At 36.4% G+C, this 19,908-nt stretch overlaps 1 protein-coding gene across 5 annotated transcripts in view; it reads right to left on the reverse strand.

The window, feature by feature from the left end:
* TNNI3K (TNNI3 interacting kinase) overlaps positions 1-19,908 on the reverse strand; it is a 278,366-nt gene that overhangs the window by 141,351 nt on the left and 117,107 nt on the right. The window lies entirely within an intron of this gene.

Below are 19,908 nucleotides of genomic sequence, written 5' to 3' on the forward strand. Positions count from 1 at the left end.
TTACTTCTTGGGAATTACATACTTTGAAAACTTATTTTTGCTTGTTCGTGATAACACTCACTCTTCTTTATTTTCCTTGAGGAATCTCTCTCCCTCCTCACTTTTAGCTAATGAAGTTCATGTACACCTAATATTCTAGGAGTGGTTTATCAATTAGCTAGCCAATTAGAACATCACATTCCTATATAGATAGTGACTGGCTTAGAAATAAGCATGAGGCCAAAGCAAGGCCAATCCGAGACAATGATATACAATTCTAGGACATGTGTTTGTAGTGTGGAAGCCACTCTACACTGCAGGAGTGGCTAGCAGGTGAAGATGAAAAAGAAAGCCAAGAATAATTAAAACCAATATAAAAAAAGGCTATAGATGAAAAAAAAAAAAGGTCTGATGATATCATTTGAAATCCTAGGTCCAGCCATGTTTGTTTAAAACACATCTATTCCCAGACTTTTTAGTTATACAAGCAAAAATCATTTTCTGTTTTGCTTAAACCAGATTGAGCTGGGTTTTCTGAAGTTTGCAACTTAAAAAAAACCTGTCTAATACAGACTGACAATCCAAATTTGCACTAAGATTTGTCTAGAGATTATATATATGTACCACACATACACGTGTCTATATATACTGTTTACATTATGTGTATGTAGATGCCCTTATTTTTCAAGTATATGCAACACTAATTAATAAGTAAAACATAGAAAAGTTGTTTGTAAGTGTTATTGACATTATGCCAGGTTGGTTTTGCATTTTCTCACTGGATGGACTCTAAAGATGTGGGAACGTCCCTTGAGGTCTAACTTTTAATGCTAAAAGGGATTATCATACTCAGAATCTTTGTTACCACTGATTTGGAAGATCTAGTGCAGTCCTGAATGTATAATCTATGTTCAGTAAATATATATTGATTGATTTCAATCATAAAAGCAATTTTCTCCATTAGTTCAAAGGGAATATTATCTTTAATTGTATGTCAGTTTACAACCATTTTGACCAAAAAAGAATAATGTCATATGGTCCAACCTAATAGAAGCCTAATAAATATTTATTGAATGAATGCATCGATCAATATATGTTTATATTTTTATCCTGTAGCTATAAAATACTATTCCAAAAGAAGCAGAAAAAGGTAATTTAGTATTTGTTGCTTGACTCATCTTGTTTTTGTTTGAACTGGGTTGTGTGCTTAGACATCACCTAAGAGATAGGAATTGCCCTGGAAATTTTTATTTGCATCTTTAGGCCTGAAATAGCCATTTCAGATGCTTCAATACCAGTAGCTCTTTCTCCACCATCTAAAGTAAACTCACAGGGAGTTCCCAGTCACTTGTGATGGAACATGATGGAGGATAATGTGAAAAAAAGAATGTATATGTGTATGTATGACTGGGTCACTTTGCTGTAGAGCAGAAATTGACAGAACATTGTAAATCAACTATAATAGAAAAAATAAAAATCTTAAAAAAATAAAGTAAACCCACTTTGTTTTCCTCTTCCATCTTGATGGATGTGCCACATCTGTGTAAGTTTTTTTTTTAATAATTATGTGATATGCTGATCTAGAGCAATGCTTGTGAGTAACTTCTTCCTTAAGCTTTCAAATCCTTTCTGTTCTCATGTTTTTCCCAGAAGTCTTTACCACCCTATTTGTATCCCTTTCTAATTCATTATTCTTTTCTCTTCTCACTCTTTGAATTGTCTGAAACCTCATCTAAAATGAAATTGAAGAAAATTGCCCTCCAATTCTGAGGATAAAAGAATTATAATACCAGTGCCCACTCCCTTTCACCTACACCCCCAGTTCTCCCCCAGTATACTGTTTTCTGCTATAATTGTCACAATAACAATCATGCTGTTTATTTGCCATCTCTGTGAGGACTACATGTTCTATTTCTTCTGCCAAGGGTGCTTGTATAACAAAGGAAAATAACTATAAGAGGTTTGGGTTTAACAGAAATGTTCTCAAAATTCTAGATACAAAATATAGTTTATTTTGTTTTCCTGAAGACATTACATACTGCCTAAACCTTAGTTATGCTTTCCAACATTCACAAAATTAAAACCTCTACTAAACATCTCATTAATGTAGCTCCATTGTAATTCATTTATTTGTTTCAAAAAACATAAAGGAGGAAAACTCAGCATTTCAGGAGGTACTTGGTCACAATACCAACTTGCATTTATCTGAAAGTCTAAGAAAATAGAAATTGCAAAGCCTGTTGTGGGAAGAGTTTGGAATAAAGGAAGTCAACCAAGTGAGGAAACATGAAATGGAGAATTATCCCTATTTGTGGTGAATCCCTTCTAGCAAGAAATTGAAACAGGGGCTTCTGCACCAAAAACAGTGGGGCTGCTGATAATTTCTGAATGCCTTATAGCATATTCCTCACAATTTCACATAAAGTAGTATGATTATTCCACTGGCATTTCAAACATACATGGTTGAAATTATTTTCAAAATACTTGCATCTTTTAAAAAAATTTTTGGCCACACCCACTGGCATGTGGAAGTTCCCAGGCCAGGGATCGGAACCCACATAACTGCAACTTAGAGCTGCTGCAGTGACAATGCTGGATTCTTTATCCACTGAACCACATTCTCCTCTACCAAAGATTTTTAATCCTTATATCCCTTCCTTTTCCTACTGCTGCTGTCTTAGTTCAGACCCTTAATAATTCCAACCTGGGCTCTTTTCACTTTCTACTGATCCATGGTGAATACTCCTATATATGAAGCCACTCTATAATATTGCCAGTTTTTTTGGAAAATTTATCTTATGGTGTTCTGAATCTATGGTCCATCTCCTTGCCTTTTAGCTAACAATGAGGTAGGACATGCTGTCTCCATCAACAATGTTCTCACAGTGGCTTGGGTGCTTTCAGAATGGTTAAAGTTTTGCACTAGTTGCTTGCTGCAGGCAGCATGCAAAAGTTATAGATGGGGTGCAAGAATTCCTAGCAAGAATGGTAGCTCCTGCACTGTCTTGGATTTCCCAGCTGTTGTCCATTTGAAAGTTTGTGGGGGGGGGGAGACATCCCTGAGAGAGAGATGATTCTCGGAGCAGCGAGAAAGTTTAGAATGGATTTTGTATCTATGGTCTGATAGTAAATTTTCCAAGAATCAAAATACAATAATAAAGTACCCTGAAAATTGTCCAAATATGAGAACCATTTCTCTTTTTTCCCCCCAGATAAATCTGAAGCTATGATTAAACAGAACATTAACCAAAAGTAGGGTAGTGTTAACTTTTGATTATTCATCTATGACTTATTTTTGGTGATCTGGTATTTCATTTTTACCTGTCCCTATCTCATTCAGGCGGCTGAGTTAAGGCAAGGTCTGACACTGCAGAAGAGAGACTATTTATGGTTTTATTGTTAGAAGGTATACTCTTAATAATGAGCTTTAAGCTATCATTTCTTTGCATTGATACTGCCTCTGCATGTTTTCTTCTTTGTCATTATTGCCGTTCTCCTCCTTTCCTCTTCTTCTTTCTCCTCTTTCTTCTCCCCTCTTCCACTCTCCTCCTTCCCCTTCTTTCTCCTTCACCATAGCCTCCTCCCACTCCACCCCCTCACACTGATTAGCAGAGTTACCCAAAGCATGTCATGATCATCAGGAATTTTGGTTGAAGGGGGAGAGCGAAAAGTCAGGGAATTCTTCACAGCTCTTATTTGTAGCAAATATATGAGTTGGAACTTTGGTAAACATTCAGGCAAATAAGTTACTTTTGGAACTATTTTAGGTGAAAGGACCAAGAGCTAAAATTTATTTAGTGTCTACTATGTCCCAGACACTGCTATATGGTACTTTCCCTATTTTATAAATAAAGAAACAGGTGGTTAGAAATAACCTGTTAACCATCACAACATTAGGAAATGGCAGATTAAGTCTGGATATTTTTGACTTAGAAATGCACAGACTTTTGGCCACACCTGAGATAGAGGTCTTTTTGATATTGTTCTTAAAACTGCCACCTTAATTCTTAGTGTTTGCATTGTTAGCCCAAACCTAAAGTAAGCTTCTTTTATATAAGAAATGATGCTGTAAACTAGGGTGGACAAACCAAGCCTAACTTTTGAGAGAAGAGCTTCAGTTTGAGAAATGCCAAAGATCCTCATTTTGTAACAATGTTGGCCTCCAGAGCAGACTCCTCTTGTGCATAAAGTATAAGCTTACTGGTTGTATAAACACTTAACCAATCTATGACTTTAATATCACTTCGTTGATCAAATGCTCAAAACACATGTCTTAATTAACTTGCCTATTTGTCTGTTTGTTTCACCCAGAAGATATTCTCTTAGTTCTCACCACAGTAGGTTTTATTCTCCCCAATACTTCTCCTTAAGATATAAAAAAAAACCTCCAAAGCAAGAATACATACTTCTCCTTAAGATATACCAAAAAATATAAACTAAAAATGACAAACAAATAAAATAAGGTATTTGTAATCTTTAATTATTGAGACATTTGATCCAAAGAAGTAAGGCTTTGAACTTAGACAATTCCGGCTTCCTTCAGTGCTGGTTTGTTTTTGTAGCAAAAACTATTTGGTAAATGTATTTGCTAAATTGGAATAATACATATAGTTGAAACATACTGTGTATCTCATCTATAAAAATTTTAACATTTACAAGTAAACAAATGGCTCTTTAAAATGGTTAAACCTGCTTGGCCCTCACAGTGAATAGAGAATCTTAGTATCCAGTTAAGATTAGCAAAAATAAATGAATTACTGCTCAAATGAGAACCATATGAACTGTACACATTTCTGAGTCTTTATAAAGAGAAGATTCAGTTTGTCACAAAGACCTTCAATGTGTTTATTTCTGAAGCTTGAAACTTCACATTGCTCATTTCCTTGCCCCAACTAATGCTGAACTGTCCAGTATAATTTTCTGAATTTGGGCTACACTAACCTTAGATCAGAGTGCAAATGAGAACATTTTACACAGACTAGTTATCTGACATACATTTTTTCATTTGTTGTCATTTATATAAAAGTGCTTTACAATTTTAATTTTGAAGAAGTCTGATTTTACATTTCTCAGACATAAGTTATGTTTATGTGATCTCACTTCATGATTTTGATTGTAAATTAATTCTTCCATTGTATCTTCCCTGAATCACAGCATCAATTTTCATTAGATCCCATAGATGTCTTCTCTCATAAATGACATTTTGGAAACTGAAAAAGCCATTCAGGCTTCATCCCCATGATGCAGTTTCATGCTGCATATCTAACAGCACATTGCTTTTAATCAACTGAATGATATTAGGGTTTTTTTTTTTTTTTTCTTTCCAGATGTTATATCTGCCAGTTTGCAATTTTTGAGATCTAATGGCTTCATCCCACTGGTTTTCTGATGCTATATACATACTCTGGCCTTTTTCTTTGCCATTCAGTGTATGCACTTTCACATCTGGATGAAAAGTAAATTCTGGTACTGAATATCATTTGCATCAGACCAGAACCAGCAAGAGTAAATAGAGGGTAAGTGCATAGTCTCAAAGACTCTCCTCTCCCTTCCTGTCAATGTCTTTGGTCCTTTGACTGAATGCTAACATTTGCAGGCAACTAACTTGACATTAGTGTGATACAGATTTGTATTCAGTGATGGCATCTGAGTAAACCTTTTTTCTTCCAATTCAGTTATGTTGATTCTTCTCCTTTAGCTAGAATTGGTTTTGATATCCTCAGTGAGATTATTTGGCAAGTGCTTGTTTCTCCTTTTTAAAGTTTTAAACAGAGCAAATAAAACCCTTTTGTTCATGATTAGAAAGGTACCAATTCATATGACTTTGCTTATCTCTTTTTAAGGATTTCACTTTTCACATTTATCACTTACGTTAGACAATCTAGTTGTATTCACATTCAAAGGAAGAACTCATCTATTTAAAGATGACAATTCAGCACGTTTTAAGAGACCTATGCTCCTGTGAAACCACTGTCTCAATCAAGATACAAAACAGTTCTCTCATGGCAACAGAATTCCTCAGTCCCTTTGCACTTCATCTCTCTCTCAATCCAGCCCGAGGTAATCACCAATCTGCTTTGTGACACTGGAGATTAGTTTATACGTTCTAAAATTGTATGAAAATAAAATCTTATTGTATGCACTCTATTACAGATATCTTCTTTCACATGGCATAAGTTGCATGTAGACAGAGAATGTTGATTATATTTGAATCCATAATTGGGATAATTCTGAGTAATTAGGACTAAAGACTAACTGAGAAGTAAAAAGGATTTTTATTTGTGTTAAAAAAAGGGGGGGGGAGAAAAAAACCTAATAGAAGGCATACTATACTTGTGCTATTGAAATCACAAGGAACATTAAAAAAAAGGAACACAAATTTGTGCCAAAAATAACTTCTGGGTCAGTTAAAAATTAACTTTTCCATTAAGGCATTCAATAATTAGTATATTTAAGAAGCTGAGCATCAACATAAAACAAAATTGTGAAATGATTAATTTAGACATAAAAATACAACAAGTTCAGGAAATGTCGCCACTGGTTTTTCAGGTTCACAGGAATATGATTTTAGTTCCCACATACTCTTTTCAGAGGATATTTAAATAATTTGACTGTGACAAGCCAAACTGTTTTGAGACCTCATTGAAAGTCAAATGAAAACATTAATCAAATGCAAAAATATTCCAGTCAGGCATAGAAATGCTGCAGGTTAGAAAATAAAATGTTGCCTGTGAGAAGGAAAATCAATCAATTCAGAAAAAGCAGGTATTGGTTCAAATCTACATGGTCAGTAGTGACTAGAAATCACTAGAATTTCAGGGGAGTGTATTTTTTAAGAATCATCAGATAGTCTAGGGCTATATCTGCAATGCAAAACTAGTTTATTTGGCTACTGTTTCACCTTTGTAAATTAGGAAATCAGAGCAGTCAAATAACTGATTATATTTTCCTACTGCCTTCAGTGTTCTTTTGGACAGGCTTTAGTGACTCGCATGCAAAAAATTATCTGTAGCACAAAATGGCCAGGTAGGTGACCTGTGGAATAACAGTCTTAATTGAGCAAAAGAATGACTTTCATATTATTAAATGCTACTGAATTGTTCAATATTAAATAAAAACCACCTTCTCACTTCTGCTTTGCATTTTATATACTACACCTCCCTTGGTAAGGCAATCTTTCAAATATTTCTTTGCTGTTCAGTCAGAGCTGCTCCTGGTTTGTGGGATGAAATGACTATATATTCCTATGTTTTGGACTATATGACTATATAGTATGAGAAATAACCTTGGTCTGTCACTTACTATCTGTATCACCTTGATAATTTGCTTAGTATCTTTAAGCTTTTCCGTACTTTATCTTTTTAAAAAAGCTATCATACAGAGTTATGAGTATGTCGTAAGCTAATGCCTGGAAATACTGAGCTCAATGCTTGGCACAAAGAAACATTAATATATGACAGTCTTACACTCCTTGAAATGGTATTCATTCATTCATGCATTTGACAAATATTAGTTGAATTTTTATTAGTGGGACCCAGTTACTAAGCTAAGCATTTGGGGATAAAATGGTGTGAAATCCACAGCCTTTGTCCTGAGTGTGTGGCAAGGAATATATTCAAATACATGAGTAATTTTAACAGCACTCTTCTGAAATATGCAAGAGCATGGTGTGCCATGGTGTGCTGTGGGGACATAGAGGAGCCCTTCCTAGAAGGAATAGGAATGAGCCAGGAGAAGTGCTATAGTGGAGTAAGGGGAAGAAGAGAGGAGGTATGGCAGGAGAGGGTGTTTTCATCAGAATGAAGAGCTTGTGTTAAGCCTTACACTAAATTTACCTTTTCAGATGGAGAATATGGGAATAATTCAACTTAATGAGCAAAACAAACAAAAGACCTTGTTGTCTCTCTATGGCTTACAGTGCTGGTGAACTGGCTGGGTAAACAACAGCTCTTTAGCCTCATATTTTGGAAGAAACTTCATCAAACCCAGAAGAGGTTAATAAAAGTTCATGCTAAAATGCCTGCTCTTAACATCAACCATACCTCAACAGAAGGAAACGCAGAATATCTTTCTCATTCTTTGCAAGAAATGGGAAAAAAGAAATTAAAGAAAGAGAAAGAATTAGATGAAGCATGTAATCAATGCTTTCCTTTATAAATCCCAGCAATTCAGGAGGCCAGCCAGCTGGCTAAATCTTTCAGGAACCACAGACAGGAAAAAGCCTATTAAAATGTGCTCCATTCTCAAAGAAAGGGTCACTCAAGATCCTCAGACCCTTAACTCTGAATAGATTTAATGAAAGCCAACTGCTATTTTAAGAATTGAGAAAGGGATTTCCCTCCCCAAAGAAAAGAAGCCAGACATCATCAATGCTCTAATGCTGTTTCATCTATGGCACCAGGCATGCTTTTCACTAACTTTCTGCAGGTTGTTAACGCCATTAAAAGAGGGCTTAGTGACTAGAATACAGTTTTTCACATACAAGGCTTAAAATGTAATTGATACAAAGACTCTCCCTCCAGGATTAAAGAGTTCTAATCATTCTGTGAGTCTTGCATGCTCTTTTCTCTGTACTGGTCAAGGTAACATTAAGCTTTTCAGAAAAGGAATGTGTTGTCCTCCACACCATTTAGTAACCACAGCACCTTTCACCCTCAGTGGGAGGAAGGTAATCCAGACTACTCTACAGATAGCATACATCCAGCAGTTGGATACAAAATAAATCTTATTCTGAGACTATCTGGAAACTCAGTTCCATGTGATTAATATAAATGATACACTGATTTCTCTCATAGAGTCTTTCTCTAAAGTGCTCCATTTACCTTTGTCCTGACCTCCAATTAACTGCAAGGATATCTCTGTGAACAAGCGGACACAGCCAGCATTATTTCCATTTGCAAATGAGAAACCAGAGGCAGAAAGAGGTCAAGTGACAACAACAGTGACACAATGGTAACAGAAATAGAAATCAGAAAAATGATTGTCTCTTGGGAATCATGAGGGTGTGAGGGCTGAATTCTTTCTTTTCTTTGACTATTGAAGGAAGAGCAGGGGGCAAACTTAACTTTGAAAACATCCTCTCCTGCTTTTCATAATGAGAAAGACAAAAGCTGATTTGAGTGGCAGGATGAGCTAACTGAGCACAGGGAAGGAAAGATGCAGAATGGCATAGATGCTCCATGCATCTCTGCAAACTGAGTCTTCTCCTGCTTGACTTTTTTACCTGGCATCAACTCTGGGATGTGCCTCTGATAATTGCCCTTCTCTGCCATTGTGTCCCCAACAAATAGTTCTTGAATGATCAAGAATTTGATCATTTTCAGATGTTTAAATTGTATCAAGTTTGTTTAAATTGTATCAAGTTTGGTGAATGAGCCCTCGGATGTTTAAATTGTATCAAGTGTCAGTGAATGAGCCCTCAGGAAAACAACCACTGAGAAGGCTCTTGGATGATCAAATAACCCTGTCAACTCTCAGCTATGTTTTTATCCAAGATCTGTATCGACACAATGGGGGTGTCAGACTGAATCCCTGCTGCAAGTTTGAACAATGAGGGGATAGAAAGTTCTAAATGAAAGCAGGACTATAGCATTAGAACTCTCTGGCACTTCTTTATATATATGAGAAATAAAATATTGTCTGCCATATCAGTAAACAAAGGATGCCATAGTCATCAGCAATTGCAGCCTCCTACAACTTGAGTGGGTGAGCCCTGAGGAAACTCAGGAAGGAAACCAAGAATACCTGTCCTCTAGCAGTCATCAGAGTGAAGCTGCTCCTGATGGTGAGTCCTCAGGATATGAAAACACGGGACACAGGATACAGTTAGCTGAAGTGAATATCAAAGGAAGGATCTCACTAAGCCCAGACCCTTGCATCTTTTCATATATAGGAAAGTGCTAAAGTCCTTAACTTGAGATACCTGGTTTTCTTTTATTAACAGTAATTTTTTGTTCCTACTACCTGTTCGAAACTCCTATATATCCTAGACTTCCCCTCACCTCCTTTGGAGCAGTTTTCTCAGAATTACTTGAGATTCTGAGCTTGCTTAAGTTCTGAGTTTTGTCCCCTGAATAAAGTATAACTGTCAACTTTTAGGTTGTACATATTTTTTAGTTGACACATATATAAAGAGATCTATAGATGAGCAATCCAGTTAGCTCTTTTAGATTTTTATGACGAGAAGAAATTAGTCATCTGAGATATTATAAACAAAGTCTGTGGCACTCCAGTCAAAAGGAGAGATGGGCCCTTAGAAACATTTAATTCAGTATAGAAACTTGGACATCCAAGAATATTGAAAATATTCCTTTAGAAAAATAAAGAAAAATAATAACATAATAGCTAATATATTTCCTCATGTAAAACCAATAAAGTAGGTACTATTATCACCATCTTGCAAATTAGAAAACTGTTCTTTAAACAAATTTCCCAAGGACACAGGCAAGATGGAACAGAGCTGGCATTTGTGCATGGTCTGGTTCCACAGTCTGCAATCTCAATTGGTTTATCCTGTGGCCTTCCCAGAGGGTAATAACCCTCACCCAAACAGATTCCTAGAACTACATGCTGCAAGCTCAAAAGAAGACTAACGTTACTGAAAAAGTTGCTTCCTCACAAGGCTGACAAGGAGAATTTTGAAACAGAAAATATTAAACAAAGCAAGAAATTTTACAATTTTCTGCCTCTCTTTTTCTAGGCCAAATTCAAGATAGAGCTATTAGAAATTCAATCAATGGAAAAAATAAATATCCACCTATTAAGACTGTTCCCCATTTATTAGCCAGAAATTCTGTCTCTGAGCCCCTTGTAAGGTTCCACTCTATTAAACTCCAGGATCTTAGGAACACAACAACATAAATGAACTTCAGTAAGCAAAGATTGAAAATGATAAACTGAGAAATGCACAGATAACCACAAGGCGGCATTAATATCATTATTGAAAGGTTAGCTGCTTAGGAAATCGACAAGGTTCCAAGAGGGGTACTCACGGGGCATCCCAAGAATGAGATCAGAGAAGAAACGGGGATGAACAGAGAAAAGCCTTTGTTGACATTTTCAAAAGTTGATGTCATACAGGCCACATCCCCAAGGATGGAAAATGGCAGTGTGAGGAACCAGTAACACTAGAAAATTGCAGGCTAGCAAGTTCACAGCCAGTCACAGGGAATCACTGGAAAGGTATTAGTGGGTAAAAAGGGCCATTACTTCCCCTCAAGTTCCATCCTGGGGTGAGAGAAGGTAACCCTGCCCCAGGGAAGGCACTGCTGTCCCTGGCTTTGGGAATTCCCAGATGGCTGTGTTGCTATTGAAGAAAGAGTAGCAGAGTCAACCACTCCCACACAAAGAGCACTGGAATGAGAAAGCCTAAGGCCAGCTTCCAGGGTGGAGTAGTAGTAATTTTATGTCAAATCAAAAGTGAATTTTGCTGTCACAGAATTGCTGTTTTTGGCAAAATTCTATGCTCACTTTACACACAGATACACTGATTTTGTACACACACATAATCTTGTGTACTGTTTCAAATGGATATGGTGACTTAGAATCCATCTCTAAAATGTGAGATTCAGGGATCTGTCTGACTGAGCGGGGTGCGGCAAAGATTCTGATGGAAGTTACATCGAGAGGTGGCAGATTTGACTAAGTTTGTGTGAGTGATATGACAGTGTGGACAGAATGAACAACTTTTCCTCTGATTTAAATATACCTGTTTTAATTTAAAGGGAGTATATGTCTAAGGGAATTTACTTAATGGGGTGTTAAGTAAGAGCACTATTTTTAGAATTAGTGGATGCAGCCAAAATTAAATGAGATGTTCTAATGGAGGTAGCTGAGAGAGGAACATTTTAACTGCGCCTGGGAGAAAATTTTAGCTATTTCCATTGGAGTGCAAAGAAAGGACAACTCAGGACTTAGGGACATTATAGTAGTAGAGGAGGGGAGAGGGGTGGGAGCCAAAATGAAATCTGCTGAGAGAGTCTGGGACACAGCTGGCCCTCTGGGAACCATGAGGATCAGGTGAGGAGGCAGGGGTTGGTCTAATATCAGAGAAGAGGAGGATGAGTTGGTTATTTCTATTTAAATAATAGGTAGGAAGTGGAGATTCAAAGGAAACTCTGCTTCATCTGGAGGTTCAGGGACCTGAGGACAGAGAGATTGACTTTAAGCATGTCAGAATGAGACTGGAAAATGTGACTCAACACCTGAGTGAAGCTCCAAATAGGATCAATTTGTAGAATTAAATGCTGGGGGAACACTTTCAGATGGATATAGTGTAATAAGGTTCTCTGAATAGTGATCAGTTTTTCTGTGTTTTAATTTTCACTCTTAAAGAAACACGTGTATGTTTTCACTGATATAAAGAAAATGGAACTATGAGATGTTTTTGAATTTACATAGCCTATTTCATACTACTATATTTCATTATAGTTCATGTTTTTTACTCATGAACCATGTTTTGGTCCAGGGGCACATGTCTCCATATTCCTAAAGCCATTCTTTTATTTTTAATGTAACAAAAAAGTGAATGAGAAGAATTATTTCAAAGTTAATTTAAATATAATAGGCTTTCTTGAATAGCTTTCACTGTATCTCCTTACCTCTAAGTAGCAGTATTAGTTTATACATTGTGAAAATGCGTTTATAAACTAGAACTACTTAGTAGACAATTAATGTTATGTTTGTGCCACTTATGCAAATCAGAAAAGCCTTATACCCAAACCCTAGTACTTGTTATCACTAGTGTAAATAAGGTGAACAGAGCCCAGAAGGCCAATTACCTATCAAAATCCATTCCCTCATCTGGGCACACAGCTGGACTACATTTCCCAAGTACCCTTTGCAGTCATGCATAGCTGTTTGAGCTCTCACCAATGAGATGTAACTAAAAGTGATGTATGTCACTCTAAAGCCTGGCCCCAAAACATTTCATGCCCATCTCACATATTCTTGTACCATTATGCTCACTTGAATGAAGATGATTTCCAAGGAGACTCTGGATGCCACAGGTTGAAAATGGGATTACCCCAATAACCTGTTCATTCACACAATCAAGATATGAACTTCTATTGTTCTTGAATCATCTTATACTTTGAGGTCTACTATTGCAGCAGATAACCTACCCAAACAAATCCAAAGTTCAACTTGGAAAACTGTATAGCTTAGTGTTTTTCCCCCATTACTCAGAGTAGTAATGAAATTGACATAGACTGCAACCGATTACTAAAATTTTTAAAAATTTTGAAACTCTTAAGTCATGTTATAATTTTGGATATAGACATTTTAGAACTAAAGGCACCCCTTAAACCCTGAGGCCCTAAGCCCTAAGCTCAAGGACATTCCTTGCATGTAATTAATTACCTTCTCCTCTATGCATCCGTAACATCTATGTCTCACCTTTGGGAAAACTGAGAAAAAAATATCCCTCAAATCATTTTTATTTGGGCTTAAGTTGCTTAGAAATGAAGATGAGAAAGAATGGAAGCATCACAAAGTGTGAGATTGTGTATGTTTGTATGTGCATTGATCTATAATATACACATACACATTTATATGTCTTTCTGTATTTATATATATGTGTATGTGTATTGACTTATTATATATAGTTCTGTATTCTCCCAGAGTTTTATAGCCTTGAATACCTGTATGACCTGGGTGTGCACTGCAACTGTCCAATATTGAAACTTTTACTTCTGTTTTGCCTTCTTATGAAGATTCTACACTCCTGGCAACTTTCTACTATAAACTACGAATTATAAACTGGATGTCTCAGAATGGCTTAGCATAGACAGCACGTCTCCCATGGAAACTGCTGGATCTTGGAAACTATTCTGTACCATAAGCATCATGGCCTATGGATCTGTCTTTGGTATTAGTTACTGAATGAATAAATGAATGCATGAATGATTATACTGTATTTAGGGCAATGATTCTTGAAACATTCAGAATTACATTGTGATATGACTCCCTTACTCCATCCTGGCAGCAGAGAAAGATAAGACTGTACAGCAAATGGTTAAGAGTAATTGGTATTAGACTAGAAGGTAGCTCTCAATGCTACCTGCATACTGGAATCGCTTGTAGTGCTTCCTAAAATATGATACCTGGGCCCCACCCCGAGATTGTGATTTCAGTAACATCAGGATTTTCTTAAAGCTTTCCTACAGATTTTTTTTTTTTTGTCTTTTTGCCATTTCTTGGGCCACTCCCATGGCATATGGAGGTTCCCAGGCTAGGGGTCTAATCGGAGCTGTAGCCACCGGCCTATGCCAGAGCCACAGCAATGCAGGATCCGAGCCACGTCTGCAACCTACACCACAGCTCACAGCAACGCTGGATCGTTAACCCACGGAGCAAGGCCAGGGATCGAACTGCAACCTCATGGTTCCTAGTCGGATTCGTTAACTACTGAGCCGCGATGGGAACTCCTTTTCTATAGATTCTAATGTGCAACCAAATTTGAGAATCACTCTAACTATAACAGTGTTTCTTCTCCTTCCTGGATTATAAGAACTAGCTGGTAATCTTGTTTAAGAATATAGATTCTCAGGTCCAGTTTAGGACATTCTCAATCTGTGCCTTCAAGGGAGGGGTTTCTGAAGTTTTTTTAAAAGTGAGGGCCCCCCAGAAGATTCTTAAGACTGGGAAATTCTGGGAAATAATACTTAGGTTCTAAGCTCTGCTGGAAAAGGGCCATCTATGGTCTATCATTCTTGGCTGTCCCTCCTCCAGGCAAAGAAAAGACTCTGGCTTATATTAACCATTCAATTATTTTATACTAATTAATTTATTTTATTTTATTTTTTGTCTTTTTAAGGCCGCACCCGTGGCATGTGGAGGTTCCCAGGCTAGGGGTTGAATTGGAGCTACAGCTGCCAGCATACGCCACAGCCACCAGGGATCCAAGCCATGTCTGCGACCTAAACCACAGCTCACAGCAATGCTGGATCCGTAACCCACTGAGCAAGGTCAGGGATTGAACCTGCATCATCATGGATGCTAGTCAGGTTCATTTCCGCTGAGCCAATATGGGAACTCCAATTCACTTAAAGGAGAAATAAATGATTTTTTTGACAAAATTAAAATGCCACTGGTAACTGGTTTCATGCTAGATATTTACAAAGGTAGATCTGTGAAGAATTTCATGAGTGTCAAAGGCTCTCTCTTTCAAGACTTACTGTAGATGTTGCAATGCTCAATTAACTGGGCTGCATTCAAGTATTTGGAATTCTCTGCCAGTGAATATTAAATTCTTGGTGTTCCCGTTGTGGCTTAGCAGGCTAAAGACTTAATATAGTGTCTGTGAGAATGCAGGTTCAATCTCTGGCCTTACTCAGTGGGTTAAGGATCCAGTGTTGCTGCAAGCTCCAACTTGCAGGTTGCAGATGTGGCTCTGATCCTGTGTTGCTGTGGCTGAACTGCAGAATGGCAGCTGCAGCTCTAATTTGGCCCCTAATCAGGGAATTTCCATATGCCACAGGTGTGGCCTTAAAAAGAAAAAGAAAATTTTCTGTATAACCACTTAGAAAAGTCATAAGTGAAAGGAACAGCCGAGAGGAAACTCTATAATCTATGTGAACAGAGGAATATAATTGTACCCAATAGGTAATTAGAAAACAATTAGTAATTTGTTAATTTGTACTTGATTGCTATTTTTCTTTTAAGAAATGAAGGACTTGTATGTTTTTTATTCAATTGGAAGGCAAATGCATACATCAACTTAAAAATCATTATTAAAAATTTTAATCATTTTTTGATACTTTCTGAAATTTTCATTAATTTAGATGAATTCATCTTTAAAATTAAAATGAGTTTAGCCCCTAACAGTGCTCTCATTTGTTATTAGCTACTTGACCGTTTTAAACTTACCACTAATTATTTTCCTTTATAGTCACTCAAAAACTGTCCTTCTCAGATCTAGACCTAGACCCTCAATTAATTAGTTGTGTTATATAAAAATAAATATCTGTATGTATGGGAATACTGTAGTGTTATTCCATCCTTGACATATAAAGGAATGAGTGACGGATTAATGGCAGTAATGAATGGCATCTGTACATGCTTCACAGTTTACAAGATGCTTTCATATACATCTCTCTGTGGAGTGCCATGGCCACTCTGTTGGAAATATCTTATTGATTACAGTGCTGTTATACTATATGTAGGGATATATCCTTTTTTGATCCATATATGTTTGCAGTGATGTTTGGTTTCAATATCAAGTGGTTTGGAAAATGTACTTTCCCAAGAAAACAGCTGCTGATACCAAGTAAAAAATATTAAAGTGTTTAGCTATAAACCATGTTTTGCAAGTTCCAATGCCACAAAATGAATATATAAATTGCACCAGGTATAAATTGGTAATTTGATAGGTGGTGGGGTCTATGACAAATTGAAAAGTACATTCCTGCCTAAAGCTGTACATTTAAAAAATATTTAAATACTATGGGCCAAAGAAAACATCTATGTACCTCATATGCAACCTCTGCTCCATTGTAGTGGGACATGGGTGTAGAAGAAGAAATAAAGAAGAAACACAGAAGCTCAAGGAGATGATACAAGAAATGATTTGGATCACAGGAATTGAGCCCAAGGACTGAAATACATAGAGCAAGGCTGATAAATATGGTTGATATTCCTCCAATACCACCAGCCTTCTTCTAATGCTCTGCACTGATTTGGTTTTGTTGTTGTTGTTGGGCCAGCACAACATAGTTTTAAGAACTCTGTAAAGATGTGGCTGTGGACTTAACACCTTTAGTCATTTCCTTGGAGTAAACTGGAGATAATAATAACTGTATTGTTGAAATGCTGTGAAATGAACTGAAGGCATACATGACAAGGGCTTAGAAGAACTTCTTTCACATTGTAAACACTAAATAAATTCTCGTCATCATCACTGGAAAGAACCACTTCCTCAATCATTCCTTGAACCTCTTCTTAGTATATACTGAAGATTGAAATTAATTTTCAGATTCATATGGCAAGAAACTTACTAAGGGAAAAGGCATACTTTTTTCCTTTTACATGAAAACCCAAAGATAGAAGGGTCCCCTCTCTGTGGGCTGATTGTAAGCTCAAATGGCCTCTTTCCTTTAGAACAACAAAAGGTAATGGACAAATTTGTCAGACCCTCTCTACCAGTAGCCATACCTGTACCAACTAGACCATTACTTTCTGAAATGACATTTATAAAAAGCCTCAAGAATTTGGTTCAGATAAAAATGCACTGACTATACACCTTTGTGTAAGATGCTATGTTCATTTCTGGAAATCTATGTTGAATAGAACAAGATCACAACTCCTGAAGCCCTGACATGCCCAGACTAGCTGGAGAGAGAAACATGGAAACCAGGTCATTTCAACACAAGTGTAATGTCTGAGTTCCTCACTCTCTTATGTACATCATTTCCTCTAGCTCTTTCAGTGGACTTTGTAAGCACTGTGCAAATGCAAGGATTAGTATGCTATGAAAAGACTGAGGAAAGATATGATACCTATCCTTCAAAGTCTATTTTTACCTCTTCATCCTCCAGGAAGCTTTCCACTCTACTTCGATCTTTGAAGTTCTTTGAAAACTGCTGATTAATCATTTTGGTCCTTAATCATTTTCCACCCTAAATGGCAATTAAATTGCTTCCTGGGCATATGTTTTATGCACCTAATCAGACTGTAGTAAGCCCTCTGAGGAGAAGGAGGTACAACTCTTTTGGGCAGTATGCATGCTACGTTTGTGTTAACCTGAAAAACTGAAGGTTTTGTTGCCAGATTAAGAAGACTGATAGAAAATAGTCCACAAATAATAAATGCAAGAGTTTTATACTCTACTATATTGAGTGCACCCATGACTCACTGTTTCATAAAATTTGAAGGCTTTTTGGTACGATTTAAATATTTAGGTTAGAAACAGAAAAAAATGGTAAATATAAACATCTGTTTTAAAATATATGTTCTATTTTCACTTTTAATTCATAACTTTTATATTTTTGTTCCTGCTTTACAACCTGGTGGTAACAACTTACGTTCACTCACAGAGCCACAGAGCACACATTTAGTTGCCCCACAAACAGAGCTGCAGCTAGAGAAAACTTTTAGCGATCACTCATTTATTTTAACAACATTCAAAGATGGTTGGGATGACAAAATAATATTCCTAAAACTCGCAAATCACCACTCTGAGTTATGCTAATTTAGCACCTAAATCTGTTTCCTAAATAGTGTTACTGAAACACAAAGAAAAATGTGTTTATTAATGTAAATATTTTAAAAAGAGAGGTAAAAAAAATAACTAAAAACAGGGAAGAAATGACCTTTCTTTGAAAACTAGTAACTAATTGTAAGTAGACTGAGGAACTTTACGTGTTCACATACAATATCTAAGATTCAACCATTCTCATATTTAATTTATTTTATCTCTCCTATATTTCATATATGTCTCTTCCTTTAATTTCCACTTCCACTAGTGAAATTCTGCTTTTCACTATTTATCTAGATCACCACAACTATTTCACCAGTTCCTTGACTTTCCCTTCAAGCTGATCTTTTACAAGGATGCTGGATTAATCTTCCCATAAAAGGGAACATCCTCAGTGCTTCCTTCTTGTTTACAGAACAAAGTCTAAACTACCCTACTTTAGCTCTAAATTCTGTGCTCTTGTTCCAATTTATTTTTCTTTCTCGATAGTCTACCTCATACACTACATATATCTATGAATTTCATCCATTAAAGTGAAACTATTCTGTGCTCCTAAACATGCCTTGATTGATTGATTGATTGATTGATTGTCTTTTTAGGGCCACACATGTGGCATATGGAGCTTCCCAGGCTAGGGGGTCTAATCCGAGCTGTAGCTGCCAGCCTACACCAGAGCCACAGCAATGCTGTGACCTACATCACAGCTCACGGCAACACCGGATCCTTAACCCACTGAGCGAGGCCAGGGATTGAACCCTGCAACCTCATGGTTCCTAGTTGGATTTATTTCTGCTGTGCCATGATGGGAACTCCCCAAATATGCCTTTAATTTTCTAATTTCTATCTTCTTCACAACTTCCCAAAGCCTAGAATCTCTTCCAAATTCTATCCATCCTTTAGGGCCAAGCTCGAATGCTACCTCTTCCATGAAGTTTTTTCTAAAATTCTCTGAAATAATTAATATTCTTCTTTTTGAAATTTTATAGAAAAAAATAATTTGTTATTTTATACCTAAAATGTATTTAGGTATTTTTCCTTGACTAGAGCATCAAAGCTCCATAAGGATGGAATCTATGGCAGTTTCACCTTGCAAGTTCCACTGTGCCAAGTTTAAAGCCTTTAAACATAATAGATACCCAAGTAGTTATTCAACAAATGACTGAATGGAGTAGTTAATTAATATTTAGTAGTTGCAGAACTGAGGACCTTATATAAAGGAACATACATGGTATTTATTTGAACCTTACTGACAATCATGAAATGAAAGTTACTTATTTTGAATAATCTGGCTTGTTTCATAAACTAGTGGTTTATCAGACTGGTGGTTTTCCAGCTTTTCTCCTCGGTACCTTTGGGATTCCAGAGAAATGGACCAAGGATCTTTCTCTTTGGCAGTGGGAAATGGTAAATGAACAGAGTTCTCTGTCATACCCTCTGCCTTAAACTAAAGCTGCTTTATTTTGTGTACTAGTCTCCCTGTAAGACTTTGCTTACAGAAAGCATTCACCATATATATATATTTCTAAATATATATATATATATAATATATATAATATTATATATTATAAAATATATATAATATATATATAATATATATATTATAAAATATATATATATTTCTAAATATATATATAATATATATATATATATATTTTAAATTGAAAACCCTTGAGGTTCCACCACCAAAATACTCTAATTCTGTTTGTTTCAAGTCTCCATTTCACATGAAAACATCT

The sequence above is a fragment of the Phacochoerus africanus genome, chromosome 8 (genome assembly GCF_016906955.1).
Source record: "Phacochoerus africanus isolate WHEZ1 chromosome 8, ROS_Pafr_v1, whole genome shotgun sequence".
Taxonomy (NCBI): domain Eukaryota; kingdom Metazoa; phylum Chordata; class Mammalia; order Artiodactyla; family Suidae; genus Phacochoerus; species Phacochoerus africanus.